Source organism: Ursus maritimus, unplaced genomic scaffold, assembly GCF_017311325.1.
Source record: "Ursus maritimus isolate PB19 unplaced genomic scaffold, ASM1731132v1 scaffold_1, whole genome shotgun sequence".
In the NCBI taxonomy this organism is placed as follows: Eukaryota; Metazoa; Chordata; class Mammalia; order Carnivora; family Ursidae; genus Ursus; species Ursus maritimus.
In genome coordinates this window covers 89,889,222-89,906,771 of record NW_024423343.1, presented here as the reverse complement: position 1 = coordinate 89,906,771, position 17,550 = coordinate 89,889,222, and the positions used below count along the sequence as shown (strand labels likewise).

The following is a 17,550-nucleotide window of genomic DNA, read 5'->3' as shown; positions in this document are numbered from 1 at the left end:
CAAGTTCAAGGACAGGCAGACAGGGAGAGAGGGGATTCTCCTTTACTCAGCCTTTTTGTTCTCTCCAGGCCTCCAGTAGATGGGATGAGGCTCATCCACACGGGGAACGGGGCTCTGTGTTCCTCAGTCTAATGATCTGAGTGCAAATCTGGTTTAGGAACACCCTCGCAGCCACACCCAGAAAAATGTTCGACCGAGTATCTGGGCACCTTGTGGCCCTGGTCAAGGGGGCTACCATTAACCATCACGGTCCCCCTCTTTTTCAACCATACTGTTCTGTTGTCTTCTAATTCATGACGCAGATATGAATCAGGAATTTGTACTAGGGCAAATCTATATTACATCAGTTCAAGTTTATAATTTACTTATAAACAGCAAGGGGAAATGGGACTGTTTTGGTTAACATGAAATATGCCGTAAGGGGTTATGGATGGCAGTCACAAGCTTATGTGAGCCTCAGTTCCCCAAATCCCAATCAGTCCCACTGTGATTCGGTTGCACAATACTGGGGTGAATTTGCAGATAATTAGCTATAAAATGTAACATTTTTGGTAGCTTGCCTTTGTGTAACATACATTTTCGTTAAACTCATTTGGAAGCTGGAAAGAAGAGCAGTTGGAAGTGTTTGTTTCAACATTACATCAGCGGCGATACAGGCTCACGTTTGACTTATTACGGCCAGGGAAAAACACAGGACTTCCAACAAGCTCTAGAGAGACTCCATTATTACTGGTATGGTGCCGCTCTTACGGCTAGGTCTAGATCTGAGATGAGCCGGGCCAGCCTGGCGTTTCCGTGGAATACATGCAGACTGCAGCCGCCCTAGATTTCCGCGTGTGCTGTTTTGTATTCCACCGGTCTGCATGTTTATTTTTTGTTTTTATTTATCTATTTGGGAGAGAGAAAGACAGCAAGCACAAGCAAGGGGGAGGGAGGGGGGGAGGGGCAGAGGGAGAAGCAGGTTCCCCTCTGAGCAAAGAACCCGATGCTGGACTCGATCCCAGGACCCTCAGATTATGACCTGAGCCGAAGGTAGATGCTTAACCGGTTGAGCCACCCAAGCGTCCCTCACAGGTCTGCTTTTTTAAAAAGTGTAGTGTAAAATCACACACTTTCTGATTAATAACATTTACTACTATTAATAGGTAATTTACTGACTTGTACTGGGTACTTTTTGAGCGGTGGTGCCTCTCTGTACACACACACACACACACACACACACACACACACAGAAACAGACACATACTAGTTTTCTAGGACTACTATAATGAAGTGCCACAAATTTGGGTGGTTTAACAACAGAAACTTATTTTCTCACAGTTTGGAGGCTAGCAGTCTGAAAGGTGTCGACAGGGCTGGTTCCTTCTGAGGGCTGTGGAGGAGAATCTGTTCCTCCTCCTCCAGGCTTCTCTCCTTGGCTGGTAGATGGCCGTCTTTTCCCTGTGTCTTCACATGTCTGTACATGGCTTGTGTCCAATTTCTGCTTCTTAGAAGTCATACCGGAGTAGAGCCCATCCTAATGACTCCATTTTAACTTGCTTACCTCTGTAAAACCCCATTCTCCCAATAGGGTCACATTCTGAGGTCCTGGAGGTTAGGATGTCAATGTACGAATTTTGGGGGAACACAATTCAACCAAAAATTATCTACATATATATATGTTTGTATATATATGTTTGTATATGTATGTATGTATATACATACTACGCCTGTATATATAGTGTATGACTATACCTAGTCACATAGTTATACACTATATGGGTACAGTTATATCTATGGGTATATATGTAGTATGTATGCAATATGTATATATGTGTCTGTATGTATAAATACACATCTGTGTACACACAGAAATATATATATATATATATACACATAACTCATTTAATCCTCAAAACAAGGCTATCTATGAGGTAGATTCTATGTTTATTACCCTTTTAATTATGAGGAAAGTGAGGCACAAGGCCCAGTACCCCACAGCTACCAAGTTCAGGGGCTGAGATTTGCACCCAGGTCCCTGAGTCCTAAGACCGTGCCCAGGTTGCAAAACAGCAGTAAGTTTCCTCGGCAGCACAAGGTAACATATCGATAGACTATAAATGGTTAAAACTAGGGATTTATTCTCTTGAGTTTTTAAAAACTGAGTGGCGAAACATTATAAAATGATTCCTGAAAGAAAATTCCACAGCACGCCCAAAACAGAATTTGGTTTGGAAAACCTCCAGGAAGAGAGATACGTGTTTGAAGTTGGTGCAAATTTGCCCCAAGCAGTAGCCTGTGAGGCGTCCAGCTGGGCCTCTGTCTCGTTGGCCTGGCCTCGAGTTCAGCTGGTTCTCTTGCACATGTGCAGCACCAAGAACCCCTGAAAATGAGAGCGGGGAAGTAGGAATAGCTGACGTAGTGTGAAGACCCCTTTTGGGACATGGTGGGTGGGGTCATGGGGTGAGAGAAGTGTGGCCCTCACCTGGCCCAGGTGTGGGATCGAATGTCTTCTCTTTCTGTCCTTCCATCAGTGTGTAACTCTTCCCTCAGAAGACGTGGTCAAAAGAGCAAGCCACTGGGGATGTGACACTTTGGGCCATAATCAACTTCCCAGTTGTCCTTTTGACCTGGGATCATCCATGTAACCTCGTTTTCCAGTTTCCTCATGTTCAAAGTGACACTTGTTGACTAAATCATCTTTCCGTTGAGAGATATTTGTTGAGGTCGTTCCCTGTGGTAGGAGCTTTGGCCACGGAAGTCCCAAGAGCAGGGGTCTGGGGGAGAAGAGCACGGCTGCTGGAGCCAGCTCTCATGAGTTTAAATGTCAGCACAGCAGCTGACGAGCTGCCACCTTTGCAGTTACGAATCGCTCTGTGCCTCAGTTTCCTCATCTTTAAAACAGGAATCATACTGATGGCCTCATAGGGTTGTTATGAGGACTTAACAAGTCACTGTAAAGATGTAGAGCTGAGATTGGTACATACACTCTATGTGTTTATGAAATAATCAGCCATCTCTGGCTTAAAGAATTGACCCTGTTATTAGGTTGGAAAAACGGATCCTGATGAAATGAGACGTAATTGCTAACTCAACACCGTGAGGTCCTGGGGAAGGGTGTGAGCTGGCAGTCTGGAAGAGTCAGGGGTACTAAGGGATTCAGAGGACAGAGGAGGGAAGATTGTTGTGCGCTCGCTGTGTGCCAGGCACGGAATGAAGGACTTCACATCCATTTCCTCTTTATCATCAGAATAATTCTGGCTAGTAAATCTTTTCCCCATGGCACAGCCGAGAAGACCGAGGCTTTAGAGAGGCCACGTCTGGTCCTGGAATCTGCAAGTGACAAAGCCAGGATTTTTTCGGGGCTGCAAGTCCAGGAGAAGGCCAGGCCGGCTGAATGGAGGTGCCCGTGTGCTCAGGGTAGTGACAGGACCGCTGTGGCCAGACCATGCTGGGTGGGGATGGGGGAGGTTTAAAGGGTCCTAAGCTAGCTGCTCACAGCACCCCTTTCAGAGGCCTCCTGGGGCTGGGGGGCCTCGACAGGTGACTTGCTGCATTTGGATTTCGCTCATCACTGCAGCAATAATCCAGTGTCAGTAGTTTACAGAGTGATTTGATTATACTTTGCTTCTGAGGCTTTGAAAGAAGAGCATATTTTTAAAAATTAATAAATAAGTGTTTAACTCTCCGTGTTAACCAGCCTTGATGCTGATAGTGTTTTCCTCGAGGAGCAAGAACGATGCTCTGCGTATGGATTTCTGAAATCAATTATGTTTTTGTTAATTGAATTTCGTTCCCCTTCTTTTGGCCTTCCCGTAACATAGAAAACAAAATCCGGGGTGAGGCCTTTCCCACTGATGGATGGCACCCAGGGCAATACAAGCATTTTTCACGAGTCTGCTTTGTTTTTCCAGACGTCTCTGAGTGGCCATTACATAAGTCTAGGGACCTAGGGTCCACTTCTATTTATGTGACAGATTCCTTGTGTTTGTTTCTTTCACCTGAAAATCTAACCCTGTGGAAATGTTTCAGGATGTTGACCTTTAAATGCGGAATAAAATCATGCTTCCTGTCCATGCTTAAGGGCAAAAACAACTACCACAATTATAACAACAGCCGCTATTCACTTAATGTTTCATATATTACAGGTGCCTGTTAAGGGCCTTTCATGCATAATCTCATTTAATTCTCCCCCTAGCCCTGTGAGCTAGGTGGTGTTTTTAATCTCTATTTACGGATGAGGGATAGAAAGGCCCAGACTCACAGGGCTAGCTGCTGTGGGGAGTGTGTTCCCATCTGGTCCTTCTGCCTCTGGAGTCAAATTCCTCCATTTCTTTAAAAGGCAGACCTGCAGTGAGTGGTCCTACCTTCTCAGACAATTCACGAAGTGCAATACTGTGTGTCTGAGGCTCTCAGAGCAAAGGAGGCAGACCCAGACTCAGCTCAGAAACTCTGGAACCATGACTAAGATGGCCAGAACTAGTATGTCTTGGCACAGTGGACACCACACCACCTGACCCTCTAAAGGGCCAGCGAGGCCTGGGGTCTTCAGTGTTTTACAGCAGGAGGAATCACCTGAAGTCCCTAACTTTGCCAGTGCCTTCCTGCGCAGTAACCTGTCCCAGGTGCCCCTGCCTCCGATGGGGTGCTGAGCCATGGGTCCCTGTTTGCCTGATTTTTCCTATGCTGGCACCAAACGTTTCCCATGCTGGGAAACCCCTCACTCAGTCTTAGGCACTTTGGGACTGGTGCTTGCCCTCCCTCTAAGGGAGAGTTCAAAATCAGCAGCTTGGTTTTTCACCTGTCATTATCAATCCTGTCTTTGATATAGAGACCTCTGTCAGTGCCTGGCCTGCTGGCTAGAAGGTGCTCCCTGTCAGAAGCCCTTGACCAAACTGCAGCCAGGCTCCTCGGAGCTCTCTTCTCTACTAGGCCTCAACCTTGGCCTAAAAAGACTTGAACAAACACTAGCATGGTTTCTAACAGCTCAAGACTGCCTCCCTAGGATGCCCCTGGTCCCTGGTCCCCTTAAAGCACCTGCCTGAGAAAACCCAAGGTTGGTAAAAGAATTTGCTCTTTCTTCCAGCCAACACTCTGGTTTCTCAGTCTCAGTGAGAGGGTAGGAGTCTAACTTTAATAAGCACCAGTTAGCAAACCCGCATGGGGTTCACATGGACCAACCCTCTTCCTGCTTTTTGTGATTTTTCAATTCCTGATTCTGTGGAGCCCCTGCTCACCCCCTCCCTACTCCTTCACCCTCCCTTTAAAATGCCCAGTCATCTCTGTACAAATCAAAGTTGAGTTCTGTTCATGCTGGACTCTTTCCTATTCTAATAGGATATTACTGATTAGAATCTGTTCTTACCACTCTAACTAGCATCTGGCTTTGTTTATCTTTGACACCTTCTCTGTTCCGTGTTGCCTCCAACACTCGCCCCCATCCTCCCCTCGTTTATCATCTCCCCCCCGCCTCCATGCACACAGGATCTCCCTTCTGAAGTTCTGCTTAATCCCCATGGGCCTGCAGTGTTTGCTCCACTTCTGTTTATCTCATTTCAGCTCTTGATGATCTCCTTCCTTTGACCCCCTCTGGCACTTGGATTTGGCAGTTCTCCCTGGAGAAATAAGATATGCTATCTCAGATTGCTTTCTATGTAAAGGTCTTATTTCTACATCTGGTTTTGAGTCTCTGGAGGGCAAGAACAGTGTCTTATGCCTTTTCGTGTATCCCAGGACTCAAGAAGGCTCACACAATGGGCAATCAAAAGTGTGTGTTGTCAATGATGGCTTAGAATGGGCAGCTGTTCAGTTCTTTCATTACCTACCTTTCTTTAGAAAGCAAGGGCTCTGTTTTTGAACAACTCAGTCTGTTGGAAGAGATATACAGAAACATATATAAATTACTCCTCGGATGGGCAGTGTAATGAAGTAGATAAGAACATAGCCTTTGGAATCACGTTGGCCTAGAATTCCTTCCTCTTAATTCACCTTAAAAAAAAGTCATGGACAAGTTTATACCACTTCAGTGAGCCTCATTTCATCAGCTATAAAACAAGCATATCACTTTTCTTACTGGCTGATTGTGGTTGTGAGGATTAAGTGTCATAACAGTACCTACTGCATATTAAGTACCAGTAAATGGAGTCAATGCAAAGCATATACCAGCCACACAAAACATAACAGGGATAGAAATTAGACAAGTGTGGAGTTGGAGGGGAAGAAAGGAAAGGGGTGAAATAGGAGCTGGAGCAGTTGGGGTACCTGGAACTCTGGGGTCAGGGGATCTGGAAAGACTTCTTAGATGATGGGGTGGAAAAGGGGAAGGAGGATGTCTTTTATTTATTAAGCTTCTATCTTGCACACTAGACATTTTGTGCATTGCAATTACTTGAATTCTCAGAACAATTATATATGTATTTTCCCATAATGTGCTGATATTGACACTTTCCTGTGGTCACAGAATTTATAAATGGAACAGCTGAGATGGACCCAAGACTATCTCATGCCAGAGCTGTGTTTTCCCCAGTTTACTGACCTCCTTTCCTTGCCCAGTTACAAGTGTCTGGGCGTGCACCAAGTGGGTGCATTAAAAACTTTGAACTGTCTTATGTAATGATGAAAGGATCAATCCAACAATTGGATATAAGAAATAAATACACACCCAGTACCAGAGCACCTAAAAACATAGAGCAAATACTAATGAACATAAAAAGAGAAATTGATGGTAATACAGTAATAGTAGGGGACTTTAACACCCTACTTACATCAATGGATAGATTATCCAGACAGAAAATCAACAAGAAAACAGTGTCTTTGAATGACACATTCAACCAGATGGACAGAACAGATATAGACAGCACATTCCACCCTGAAACAACAGAATACACATTCTTTCCAAGTGTACACGGAATGTTCTCCAGAATAGATCATATAATAGGCCACAAAATAAGCCTCAATAAATTTAAGAAGATTAAGATCATACCATACATCTTTTCTGATCACAACAATATGAAACTAGAAATAAATCACAAGAAAAAAACTGGAAAAAGCACAAACATTTGGAAGCTCAAAAACATGATATTAAACAACAAATAGGTCAGTAAAGCATTCAAAGAAGAAATAAAAAAAATACCCAGAGACAAATAAACTGAAAGCACAATGGTCCAAAATCTTTGGGACACAGTGAAAGCAGTTCTAAGAGGGAAATATATAGTGACACAGTCCTACTTCAAGAAATAAGAAAAAGCTCAAATAAACAATCTAACCTTACACCTAAAGGAACAAGAAGAGTAAACAAAGCCCAGGGTGAGTAGAAGGAAGAAGAAAATAAAGATCAGAGCAAAAATAAATGACATACAGACTCACAAAAAAACCACCCACCCAAACAAAAAAAAAAAACAATAGAAAAAACATCAGTGAAACCAAGAGCTGGTTCTTTGAAAAGACAAACAAAATTGATAAACCCTTAGCCAGACTCAATCAAGAAAAAAAGAGAAAGAATCCAAATAAAATCAGAAATGAGAGAGAAGGACAGCTGACACCACAGAAATACAAAGGATTTTGAGAGAACACTACAGAAAAATTATTATGCCAACAAATGGCACAACCAAGAAAAACGGACAAATTCCTAGAAACACATAATCTAAAACCAAATCAGGGAAAAATAAAAAATCTGAACAAACCGATTACAAACAATGAAATTGATTGGTAATAGAAAAACTACCAAAAAATAAAACTCCAGGCCCAGGGAAATTCCACCAGACATTTAAAGAAGAGTTAGTATCTATTCCCCTCAAACTCTTCCAAAAAATAGAAGAGGAAGGAAAACTTCCAAATATATTTTGTGAGGCCAGCATTACCCTGATACCAAAACCAAACAAAGACACCACAATAAAAGAAAAGGTCAATAACCCTTATGAACGTCGATGCAAAAATCCCCAACAAAACACTATGGAACTGCATTCAACAATGCATTAAAAGGATCAGCTACCATGATCAAGTGAGATTTATCCCAGGGATAGAAGGATGGTTCAGTATTCACGAATCTATCAACCTGATACATCACATCAACAAAAGGAAGGATAAAAATTATATGATCATCTCAATAGATGACGAAAAAGCATTTGACAAAATTCAACATCTTTTCATGATAAAAATTCTCAACCAACTAGGGTTGGAATATACCTCAAGATAACAAAGGCCATATATGGCAAATCTGCAGCTAACTTCATACTCAATGATGAAAAACCATTAGCATTCTTATACACTAATAATGAAGTAGCAGAAAGAGAAATTAAGAAAACAACACCATTTACAATTGCACCAAAAATAATAAAATACTAGGGAATAAACTTAACCAAAGAATTGAAAGACCTGTACTCTGAAAAATTAAAAAAAAAAACTGATAAAAGAAATTAAAGAAAACACAAATGGAAAGATATCCCATGCTTCTGGATAGAAAGAATTAATACTGTTAAAATTTCCATATTACCCAAGGAAATCTACAGAGTCAGAGCAATCCATATCAAAATACAACAGCATTTTTCACGAAGTAGAACAAATAATACTAAAATTCCTATGGAACTACAAAAGACCCCGAACAGCCAAGGCAATCTTGAAAAAGAAAAACAAAGCTGAAAATATCACAATTCCAGATTTCAAGATATACTGCAGAGCTGTAGTAATGAAAACAGTATGGTACTGGCATGAAAATAGACACATAGATCAATGAGACAGAATAGAGAGCCAGAAATAAACCCAAGATTATATAGTCAATTAATCTATGACAAAGGAAGCAAGAATATATGATGGGGGAAAGATGTTCTCTTCAATAAATGGTGCTGGGAAAACTGGACAGCTACATGCAAAAGAATGAACCTGGACCACTTTCTTACACCATACACAAAAATAAAGTAAAAATGGATTAAAGACCTAAATGTTACCTGAAACCATAAAAATCTAGAAGAGAGCACAGGCAGTGATTTTTCTGACATTGGCCGTAGCAACATTTTTCTAGATATATATCCTGAGGGAAGGGAAACAAAAGCAAAAATAAACTATTGAGACTACATCAAAATAAAAAAACTTTTGCACAGCAAGGGAAAATATCAATAGAATGAAAAGGCAACCTACTGAATAGGAGAAGATATTTGCAAATGATAATAAGGAATTAATATCCAAAATATATAACGAATTTATATAACTCAATGCCAAAAAATCTGATTAAAAATGGGCAGAATGAAACATGAGAGTCTATGGACTCTGAGAAACAAACTGAGGGCTTCAGAGGGGAGGGGGGTGGGGGAATGGGATAGACTGGTGATGGGTAGTAAGGAGGGCACATATTGCATGGTGCACTGGGTGTTATACACAACTAATGAATCATCGAACTTTACATCAGAAACCAGGGATGTACTCTATGGTGACTAACAGAATATAATAAAAAATATTATTATAATAAGAAAAAAAAAAAAGTAAAAATGGGCAGAGGACCTGAATAGGCATTTTTCTAGAGAAGACCTACATATGGCCAACAGACACATGAAAAGATGCTCACCATCACTCATCATCAGGGAAATGCAAATCAAAATTACAATGAGATATCACCTTATACTGTCAAGAGTGGCTAAAGTCAAAAAGACTAGAAATAACAAGTGTTGGACAGAATGTGGGGGAAAAAAGAACACTTGTACACTATTGGTGGGAAAATAAATTGGTGCAGTCACTGAGGAAAACCGTATGGAGGTTCCTCAAAAAATTAAAAACGTAAGTACCATATGACCCAATAGTTCCACTATTGGGTATTTACCAAAGAAAATGAAAACACTAATTTGCAAAGATACATGCAGCCCCATGTTTATTGCATCATTATTTATAATAGCCAACATATGGAAGCAACCTAAGTGTCCCTCAGTAGACAAATGGATGTGTATACACACACACACACACACACACACACACACACACACACACACACACAGAGGCCATATCTTCCTTATATATATGCTGAGTTTCCATAATATATATAGCCATAACAAAGGATGAGGTAGTGCCATTTGAGACAATATGGATGGACCTAGAGGGTATTATGCTAAGAGAAATAAGACTGAGGAAGAAAAATACAGTATGATTTCACTCATATGTAGAATCTAAAAAAAAAAAAAAGAAAGAAAGAAAGGGAAAGTATAAACTACCAAAAAGCAGAATCAGTCCTATGAATACAGAGAACAAAGTGATGGTTGCAGGAGGGGCAGTGGGGTATGGGCGAAATGGGTGAAGGGGAGTGGGAGATACAGGCTTCCAGCTAGGGAATGAGTAAGTTATGGGAATAAAAGTCACAGCAGAAGGAATAGAGTCAATGATATTGTAATAGTGATGTATTGGGACAGATGGCAGCTACACTTCTGGTGAGCCTCGCATAATGTATAAATTTGTTGTATCACCATGTTGTACACCTGAAATTAATGTAACATTGTGTTTCAACTACTGTCAAAAACAAGAATGCAAACTGAACTTTGCAGCTGCAAACAGTTGCTCTATCTGTTCTGATTATAAAGTTTGCATAGGGATGGGTTAAAACACTGGCTTCACCTGGAAAGTCCCTCTAACCTGCTTTGAATATTTTGGCTTGTGCAAATACTGAATATTTTTAACTGTAAGGAACAGAATTGCCACCTAAAGTAGTTTAAACAGTCAGGAAATTTACTGTTTCTTAGGCCGGAGGACAAGAGGTAGGGCAAGCTCCAGGCACAGTACCCTAATCCTTGGACCTATGGCTCTATTTCTCTGCAAGTCTTCATGCTCTCCCCGCTTATCCTCATCTGTGTCTAGGCTCTGTCCTCAAGAGGACTGCCCTCAGAGTTTGAAGAGGGCTCGCTATTAACAGCCAGGACTAGTGACTTCTTTGTTTTGTGGGAGTGAGAGGAAAATCTTTCCCTGAGTCATGGACCAAATATTCCATTTCTTTAGCCTGACTGGGTTAGTTAGATTGTAGGTCCAACCCTGAAAGAATAGCAATCAAAAGGGGGAATACTCTGACCTGATTGGCCAAAGGCAGGGTACTTAAACCAATCATCAACAAGATGAATTGGAGATAGAAGAATGGGATTACTGTGATTGGCTGCTACTAATCAGGGTTCTTTTCTGTAGTCAGAACTGGTAGGTACACTGCTTTCCCAGAGGACTGAGATTCTATATTTGTTAGGTCTAGGGGTGCCCGGGTGGCATAGTCGATTAAGCAGCAGACTCGTGGTTTCAGCTTACGTCATCAGGGTGATGAGATGGAGCCCTGCATGCTGTGCTGGGTGGCTCCAGGCTCAGCAGGGAGCCTGCTTAAGATTTTTCTCTCTCCCTCTCCCTCTACCCCTTTATCCCCACCTTACCCCCCATGCTTGTGCTCACACTCTTAGATCGAGCGGAGAGAGAGAGAGAGAGCAAGAACAGAGGGAAAGTGGGAGAGGGAGAGCAGACTCCCTGCTGAGCAGGGGGTCTGACACAGGGCTGGATCCGAGGACCCTGAGAGCATGACCTGAGCGGAAGGCAGATGCTTAACCTACTGAGCCACCCAGGAGCCCCTCAAATAAATAAATCTTTAAATATGTTACATCTAGTACAGTTTGGTTACGATCAGTCAGAATGGATACTAGCTCTGAACAACAGTAAGTCTGTCTGTTGTGTTCTAGCTGATTATCAATCCTAGATACCTAACTACAATGTGGATTTTCCTAGGAAGGAGGAAGGGTGAGTAGATCCTGGGTAGGCCGCAGGTGACTAAGTCTGTTATGTCTCTAGCTGAGGTTAGGCTTAAAGGACAGCTCAGGTAATCCTCAATCCGTTTTCTAGTCTGACAGCTTGGTATCTATGGCCTCAGTGATTAGGCAGTCTTTTAACATGCTCTCTCTACATCAGTCTCATCCAAGAGCTGAGCCCAAATGTGACCTGACCCAGCCAAGTCCATCTCCCTCCTATGTGGGGACCTGACAGTGAGTCAGTCCAAGGTGGGTCTCTGTTTAGTGCCAGGGCAAAATAGAACTGCTTAACACATAGGCAGAGTGAGTTAACCTAGGCTCTGCCTTGAGTGGTCTCCCACCCCAACTAAAAACTTTTAAAAAAGTCCTTCATCGGGGGGTGCCTTTGATTTCAGCTCAGATCACGATCAGTCTCAGGGTCGTTGAGATAGAACCCTGCATTAGCTCCACGGTCGGCGTGGAGCCTGCTTAAGATTCTCTCTTCCTTTGCCACCCCCCCCCCCCATCATGTTCTCTCTCTCTAAAAAAAAAAAAGTACTTCATCAGTTTTTGGTTTACTCAGTATTTAAAATTCCTGACTGGTGTGGAGCATAGGTAGGTTAAATCAGGTACAGGTCTGATCATGGAAGATTTTAGGAAGTGTGTGGTTATAGCATTTTCAAGTGCAGACAGTAACTTAGATTCTAAAGAGATGTCTTATAAATCCATATATATATATAAATGAATTGTTTATGGCGAGCTTATCAATTATTCGTATTTAATTATTTGCTTTGAAAGTGCTTACGGTAGCTTGACACCAGTGTGTTCTGCCAATTACTTTAACCTTTCCCCCAGAAATCTTGTTTGCACTATTGATTTGGATTATCAGTGCAGAGTCTGAAATAATAAGGTTTTGGCCTATTCTTGATTTTGCAAGGAAGATTGAAATCTTATGTGTTCATCAGATCGATTTTTTATTGGACACACAAAGGGTGTTTGGTCTTTGGGTGGTAGTAACTTGCAAAGTCATCTGGAGAGAAGAGGTGGTTTTTTTGTTTTTGTTTTTATTTTTTGCTATTATTATTGTTTTTTAAGGGCAAATGTGGAGCTATATCACTAGGATATATTAGATGGAAGTGCAGAGGGATAGCTTGCATGACCTGAATGTGAATATTCAAATTGGTCCAGGGAAATCAGCTGTGAAGGCCTGGCAGTGTGGCCAAGTCGTTGGAGCACTGGGTCACAAGAGAAACTGAGTTGTGCTCCTTGCTTTGTATTAGCTGGCTGGTGACCTTGGACAAGTCACTTAACTTCTCTGAGCCTTAGTCAGTTTATCTAGGGTTTCACTAGGCCAGCAGAAGCAAACACTCATGGCTACAGGAAGACAGAAAATACATGTGGATAAAGAGATCCTGAAACAAAACACAACAAAACAAACCAATAAAACAGAAAGCCAACAAAACCCCAACTTTAATGTGAGGCTGGGGGGCAATGGAAGATGGTGGGGACCGTGCCAGAGCACAGTCCCATCTAAAAGGAGCAGCCATGATTCAGCTTCAAGTTGAATGCAGGCCTCGTATGACCAGATCTTCTGATTTTTCTTTAAAAGAGAAGCTGAAAAATTCAGATTTTATGTAAAGTGTTTTCTTTATTTTGGATAAATATTTTTCAATATTGGGTGAAACACTAAGCCTGTGCACACCAACACTCTGTAAACAAAATGAAATTTGCCCCTGGGCTAAATTCAGCCTGGGATGTCTAATTTGCAACGTCTAGACACGATGAACCCGGAAATCTGTTCCCGGTATAGAATGCTTTGGCTCTGTGAGTTGGTGTAGAACATCTCCTCAGAGTCACACCAGCTTTGAGTTGGAAGAGGTCCTGGCGGGTGTGTGGGTTGCCTCTCGCGCACCATCCCTTGGCAATGGTTACCTAACCTCTTTAGCTGTTCCACAAGACAGACTGTTTTGAAAAGGGACTGTCTGAAGCTCTTCCTTGTATGAAGAAGAAACTCCTTGTTCAACAACTTCTCTGATTGGTTCTAATTCTGTCATCTGGAGCAGCACAGAATACATCTTTGGTGTCTTGGAGTTTTCGTCCTGGACGAGCCTGCTTGCATTCACTAACACACCCCAGACAGCTGTTTCCTGGGCAGAGTCAGGCTCGGAAAGGTCTTCTCAGAGCACAGCATAGGGACTGAGCTAGAGATGTTTTTCGAAAAGGGGATTCGAACAGAACCCCTTCTATCATCACTGTGTGATGGGTGGAACACCAGTTTGGACTGCTCATGGCTGAGCCAAAATTCCTTCATCCGGGGCAAAGGGGAGGGTGCTGGAGCTGTGGACTGGGAAGCCACAGCTAATTTGGTGGGTGGCATGAGGGGTGCGGGTGTGACGTGTCTCCCTCAGAGGGTCACCATTGGGAGATCTTTGTTCTCTAGGATGGGTCAACCTGAGGGTGTCATTTCATCCCAGAAGGGTAGCAATGTAACCTGTTTCCATTTCTCACCTCATTATAACCTTAGGACGCTTTCTCCCCACACAGGACTGACCTGGAATCACTTTTTCCCATGCAGTCCCTTGCCAGGCTCTTTAACAGAGAGCACAGATGGGGCTTTGCCCAGCTGGAGGGAGATGGGGAAGTTGCTGGTACTTGCCCTGCGCATGCGGTTCAGAAGGTGCTCAGAGCAAGGGGCGAATGCCTGGATGCGGGTCAGAGTCTCGAAGAGAAGCAGAGGGGCTCCGCCACGGTTCAAAGCTACCGCGTGTGTGTGTGTGTGTGTGTGTGTGTGTGTGTGTGTGTGTGTGTGAGAGAGAGAGAGAGAGAGAGAGAGAGAGAGAGAAATGCTTCTTCCTAAATGTGACTGTGCATTATAGTACAGTCTTCATGACATATTGTGGGATAATCTTTCGCATGCTCTGTGATTTGACCCATAAGGCCAGAACAGGCAAATTAACTAGGTGTAATAAATAATAAAGAATCTGGTGAATATTTAGGGTCTGGTAATGATGATAAATCAGGTTTGAAATGTTCCTTGAGGAGATTGTGAGATTCTGAGAAATGAAGCCAGGAAGATTGATTAGAACCTATTGCTGTTCAGAAACTCTACTGCAAAAAATACAGGGAGGTATTGCGAGGCTAATAGAAAAGGCGAATACAATCCACCTTGGCCTCTAAAAACCAAATGAGTGTAATCAACAAATGTCATTGCTCTTATGGGCAAGTGCATAGAAGAGCAGGAGACACCCAAAGCACCCGGGGAGGGTGTTGATTTGGTGGGTGAAAGCGAAGAATGAGCACATTAGGCTTTCTCTGTGGTCCTCATTTCTTTTGAAGCCTTATTGATTCATTTGTTTGTATGTTTGGCTATTTATCTGTGCAATTTAATGAAAGGCCTCTATTGAAGAAATAAAGGTTATGTTTTTAAGAGTTTGTGCCACCAAAATTTGTTCTTCTTAGGGGTCACACACTTGTTTTCCAGCTCTTGGTGTGAAGATTCATATCCTATCATTTGTTCAGCTCTACGGGGCGGGGGGTTATGCTGAATGCTTTAGTCATGTATCATCCCATTCTTCTAAAATCTGGCCCAACTTGGGGGGCGAACTTAGTAGTAACATAAAATACCGACCCTGTTGGAAGTTATCTTGGAAGAGCGTAGCCCTAATTCTGTAGTATTTTTTTAAAAAAGTCAGACAAATCCTTGACTGTGAATGGAGGTGGAAGCATAAAGAAGCCATGTGGGGAAGAGGGGTAGTTAGGAACAAACCAGGAAGAGTTTGTGGTATAGCAGGAAGAAGATGGCTTGGGTTCAAAATCGGCAGTGTGACTTTGAGAAAGTTACTTAACTCCTCTGAGCCTCAGTTTCTGCCTGAGTAAAATGGCAAAGAACAAATTTGTATCTCTTGGGAATTAAAGGAGAAAACATGGGTCAGTGCCTAGCACCCAGTGTGGCACACAGTGGCTCCCTTCTCCCCACTTGGTGGCCTTCTGTTTTCACATATTCTTTGTTCAGTCGGTCCTTAGCAAATAATGAGCACTTAAGATTTGTTGGTTCATGGACAGAGAAACGGAGTTACTGTTCTCCCAAATCCCAGTGACATACAGCCTGTCGCAGTGCTGCTCTCTGATCTCGTTTGGAACCTAGAGTAAATTATGGGAGCTTCGTTGAGCACCATGCTGCAGGGAAAATGTATGGTGCCAGACAGAATCCTTGCTCTTATCCCACACATGTGCACACACAGGCCGGGCATGCCAGGCAGACCTTGTTAGTGCACATTCTTGTGCCTTCCCTTCCTCCCCCACCCTGCTCCCCGGGGTGAAGAGAGGTAGGTGATGGTGGTGAACCAGGTTCCAAATTAAAGACTAGAGATTTAAGAAGTTTGTCTTTCCTCCTTCATTTTGTAAGGTGAGGTATGAATAGAAATGTCAATTCTGTGTAAATAAATTCTTTGATTAAACAGGACATCAGTCTGCTCAATGGTTAGACTTGCCAAGAAACATGAGGCAAGCTGGTAATGGTTTTCCTAATTCACTTGAGGACAAATGATGCTGGAAGCTGCTTAGACTCATCCACAGATAGGTTTGAAAGAACTTGATCCCCAAAGCGAGAGAAGTGGTTAAGAAGGAAAAGTACCGACACGAAGCTGGTTTTACTGCTAGAGAAATCTGGAGCTGTAAAAAGTCATGTTAAAATCACATCACAGATCTGTCTTTGGCCAGAAAAGGAAATTAAAAGTTAAAGAGAACTGTCTCTCTCAGACTTGCTTCTATTACTCCTCTCCGTACTGGGTGGTCTGTTTAAAGATTGGCCCATTAAGGCTATTGTGCATTCACGAGGCTCTCCCCAACGGGCCACCCTGCTTGTGTGACTCCACTGTTTGACAGGATGTGAATTATCATGAGACGAAGTCTCATGGGTGAACAGTGGTATGTCACTGTAAGGGTTTCTAAAAATATGCATGCTGTCTTCAATTGGCTGCAAATTGTGGCTAATTGAGGGCACCGGGGGCATTTTAAGACAAATGAACATGCAGTTAAGCTGCCCCGCTGTCCCTGAAAGGGGATGAAATGGACAACTGTCTTTGGAATGTGAATCGCTGTGTCAGAGCCTTGGACTATTTCTACTGGCTGCTGCTCTGAGGCAGAAAAGGACGAGACTGTGATCACCCATTAACACTGGCTTAGTTTTATTGATTAGTTTAACACTCTCCTGATGGGAGACCATTACAGTATCCCACCCTCTCACTCTAATCCATCCTTCTTTCCTTCCTACAAATAGATGTTAAGCAAAGTTCTAGGCTCTGGAGATACATCAGTGAGCACCACAGAAAAAATCCCTGCCCTTATGTATAGTGCTTCTGTTCCTCTGTGTGTGTACGTGTGTGTGTGTGTGTGTGTGTGTGTGTGTGTGTAGAGGGACACAAACACTGAAACAAATATATATATATTTGTTCATGTACACGTAATTGGAACTGTCAGTCTTTTTGTCATTTAAAAGCTGATATTGTGGGACGCCTGGGTGGCTGAGTCGGTTAAGCGCCTGCTTTCGGGTCAGGTCATGATCCTGGGCTCCTGTGACTGCGTCCCCACATCAGGCTCCCTGCTCAGCTGGGCACCTGCTTCTCCCTCTGCCCACCCCCCCTCGCTTATGTTCTCTCTCCCCCCTCTCTCTCTGACAAGTAAATAAATAAAATCTTTAAAAAACCCCAAACTGATCTTGTGATCATTTAGATATTAGAAGGCCAAGTAGAGATATTTAGGACCCCTAAGATTTTTCCAGATGCTCCCCACTACTGTGAAGAGTAGTGAAAGGGACAAACTACAACGTGTCTGCTCTTTGGCTTCC

At 42.8% G+C, this 17,550-nt stretch overlaps 1 long non-coding RNA gene across 1 annotated transcript in view; it reads left to right on the top strand.

The window, feature by feature from the left end:
• LOC121106314 overlaps positions 1–15,134 on the top strand; it is a 90,724-nt gene extending 75,590 nt beyond the window's left edge. Inside the window, exon 6 of the long non-coding RNA XR_005838942.1 lies at positions 14,250–15,134. This is a non-coding gene — a long non-coding RNA (uncharacterized LOC121106314). The remainder of the gene's footprint in view (positions 1–14,249) is intronic.
• Positions 15,135–17,550: the final 2,416 nt, after the last annotated feature.